Raw genomic sequence first — 3,723 nt, 5'->3', positions numbered from 1 at the left:
ACGCAGTCGATGGGACAGGTGCGGACGCACGGGAGGAGCTGTCCAGTTCTGAACCTGAAGAGGATGTCTTTTCCCCAGCTGTCACGGAAGGGAAATTTCCGAATTCAGAGGTGTTGAAAGACTTACCTCTCTTATTGTCTCACATTGATGTTTCCGAGCAGGCTGATATCATTAATTTGATACAGTCTATAGGTCACTGTTTGCAGACATTCCCACTCAGACTCGTGCGCTCAGCCATGATATTGATGTTAGTGATTCCAAGCCTATTAAACAACGTCTGAAGCGTTGGCGTTGGTCATGGCTTTGGAACACTTTGAAGTGTATGTAAGCTGTTCTAACAGATCTGTGGTTGTTTTTACAGACCACAACCCGTTAGTTTTTCTGGATCGCATGCGTAATAAAAACCGCCGTTTAATGAACTGGTCTCTACGGCTTCAGTCATTTAACATTGCTGTCAAACATGTTCGTGGTAAGGACAACGTAGTGGCCGACGCACTCTCATGACTTTAGTCCTAGGTTTCTTTTTCTCTGAATGGGTTGAGTTTTTTTTTCTGAGCTGTTAAATCACTCCACATTCAGAGTCTTTGGGTAGGGGTGTTATGTGCTTCAGGCACATTATAATTTTTTTTTTAATCTTTTTCTGATTGCTTTGTTTATAGACTTTAAACGAATGATCTTTTGTTAATATATTTTGGAGATGGGATAATTCTAATCTTTGATAATCAGTAGTGATTACGTTAATTGATGGCGCTGCTGGTCCACCTATAAATAGGCTGGGTTTCGACATGTTAGAGAGCCCGTTTTTTTTCCCACTCGCTTCCGCTTGCTCTGCCACCGCCGGTGTGCGTCTTGACGAAGTGCGCACATCTCCAGTTGCTGCAGGCCGCAGCTGACGTCTCCAGACTGTCATGAGGTAGTTCTGCTAGGACTTATTCGTTTGCTCGTTTGCTCGTTGCGATTTTGGCCTGGTGGGATCGGTCGTCCTGTTTTCGATCTTTCTTTTACATTTAGAGTTTTTTGCTCTAGTCCGGTACTAAGTAGGGGCTTCGACGGCCCTGTATAGGGTTGGCCCCCTGCTGTACCGTTTTGTTCTGTTTAATCGACTCACCAGGTCCAACTTTCATTTAATACTTTGGGGGTTTGTTCTTTTTAGGGACACGGGTAATTGAGGGTGAAAAAAGAGAAAAAAGAGAGAGTTATCTCTTTTTTCTCTTCACAGAGAATCAAAATCAGGTGAACCAACCCAAAGGATCAGGAGAGTTTAAAAATAAATTATTTCTTTGAACCCTCAATTTTTGTCTCGTGTCCTCAAATATGTTGTGTCTTGGTGGACGTAGTAATTATGTATATATATAATATATATTATATATATATATTATGTATATATATAATATAGATTATGTATATATTATATATATATATATATATATATATATATATTATATATATGTTATATATTATATATATAATTTTCTTGTAATTTTCAAATAATGTTTTTTATGATTGTCTACCGTTGTACTGATAAATATCTCCTGTAGGGTAAACTATATCTTGGCTGCAAGTATCAAGCTACGAAATATTTCGTTTTCTACAACTGATAGTGGTTGGTCATTAATTATGATGAAGTTTAGCAACTTCTCGGTAAACATTCGAGCTCCGGGGCTTCAGCGGTCTGTTATTCTCATTCAGTCCAGAGAAGGCAGTCTGATTTCCGTCAGCCGTGCTCAGTCTGTCCCTCCGACGACACGGACAGACTGAGCGTGGCTGACCGAAATCAGACTGCCTTTTCTGGACTGAACAAAAATAACAGACTGCCGAAGCCCCGGAGCTCGAATGTCCATCATAAAACTAACTTTACCGCGGTTTAATGTGGTGCTATGGCCCTGCAGACATTGCCTGTTGCTGTCTTGTTTTGTGGTGTTTCTAGTGTAAAATACTTCCACACAGCGGACATGTTTCGATGAAAAGTTTGTTAGCTGTTAGCCACAGTGCTGCTCACTCAGTCCTCACGTGCTGGCTGCAAACTATGAACTGGATTTCCTGAATGTGAGGCGGGTCTTATTACTCGAGATTCATGAGACACACCTCCGTTCAGGAAATCCATTCCATAGTTTGAAGCCATCTTGCATCATGGATCGGAAATATCGGCAGGTTGGATCAAAAAATCCGATACGTAAATTATGCTGGTATCGGAGGCCGATACCGATACTGGATCGGATCGGCCCCATCCCTTATCTGAATGTATGCTTTCTGACTTAAATACCAGCATCACACAGTTCCAACCATATAGATCTCCAATGTGAATGTCATGTTGTAAAGCGACGTAGCCTTACCAATAGTTGTGCAATACAGTGTTACCCTGGCAAAGTGAAAGCAAACTCTTGGTCCATAAAGCCGCTGCATAATGAGACAAACAGTCCTTGTAACCCTCAGAGAGTCCTTAGAACAGTTGAGTCTGAAAACACTAATGACTGAGTCCAACACAGATGGGCCTCGTCACCTTCATGTAGCACCAGTTGCTATCAGTGATTGTTGATGCTGTTTTTCAGAGGCCAGACACCTGCTGAATCTGACTTCCAAATCTTGGAAATCGCCCGTAAACTGGAAATGTACGGTGTCCGCTTCCACCCAGCAGCCGATCGCGAGGGCACCAAAATCAACCTGGCTGTGGCTCACATGGGGCTTCAGGTTTTTCAGGTAATCACTGCTTCAATATCAGCTCTGAATAACACACGGCTATTTAACAATGTTGCTAACAGCTATAATTATTTTTTATCATTTTTCCCGCAGGGAATCACAAAAATAAACACCTTTAACTGGTCCAAGATTTGCAAACTGAGCTTCAAGAGGAAACGATTCCTGATCAAACTCCACACAGAGGTTCATGTAAGTTTTCATCCAAACTTCTAGTTTTCTCCTCATACTTGACTGTAGTATTGTAGTACTCGAGACCGGTCTTGGTCTTGAGACTGGTCTCAAGACCACTTTCTGATGGTCTTGTCTCGGACTCGACTGCATTTGGTCTAGGTTTTAAATTGATCTTGGACATTGAGGACTCGGGATTTTATTTCAAGACCAGTCAAGACCGCATCTGTGGAAGCATCATTAAATTGCCAGAATATTGTCCAGTTTATTTGTCAACATCCTTGTTTTTATTGGATGCAAAACGTACTGATTCAAATCCAAGAGATAACGTGAGTCATTGCTAAATACATGTTTTTGTTACCGCTGTCACGCCCACCCCCTTTCAGTCGCATGCGGTTCTATACCAACAGAACAATACAGACAACAGAACGCAACATGGCAACCAGGGATGAAAGTAAGCCGGTACGGTCCGGTACTAAAATAGTCTGTGACGGTACGCAGTACCTGGAAGAGAGGGGAGCGTCTGTCTGTTGTAAAGTCGTCATTTAGAACCAGTCACGGCTGCAGGTTAGAATAGATTAGCTAACAATAAGCAGTCTAAAACACGACTTAATCAGTTAATAAATTGCTTTTTTTCCTCATTTCAAATTATTTCTGAACTGTTCGTGCTATGCTGGAGTCTCAGTTCTCCACCGCGGTGAAGTTAGTTGTTGGACGTTGGACATTCGAGCTCCATGGCTTCAGCGGTGTGTTCCTCTCATTCAGTCAGAAGCAGGCAGTCTGATTTCAGTCAGCTGCGTTCAGTCTGCCCCTCCTCTGAGACACAATGGTTCACTTAGGAACCATCAACAAATTACC

The 3,723-nt window shown here is 42.2% G+C and overlaps 1 long non-coding RNA gene across 1 annotated transcript; it reads left to right on the top strand.

The window, feature by feature from the left end:
* Positions 1-78: 78 nt before the first annotated feature.
* Positions 79-2,874, top strand: LOC119429707. Its single transcript, XR_005187826.1, has 3 exons — positions 79-110; positions 2,550-2,697; positions 2,791-2,874. It is a non-coding gene; the product is annotated as an uncharacterized LOC119429707 (long non-coding RNA).
* The last annotated feature ends 849 nt before the right edge of the window (positions 2,875-3,723 follow it).

The sequence above is a fragment of the Nematolebias whitei genome, unplaced genomic scaffold (assembly GCF_014905685.2).
Source record: "Nematolebias whitei isolate Nwh7 unplaced genomic scaffold, NemWhi1 Nwh_scaf_6002, whole genome shotgun sequence".
NCBI lineage: Eukaryota > Metazoa > Chordata > Actinopteri > Cyprinodontiformes > Rivulidae > Nematolebias > Nematolebias whitei.
Note: the sequence above shows the minus strand (reverse complement) of the source record. Positions and strands in the feature narration are given on the sequence as shown.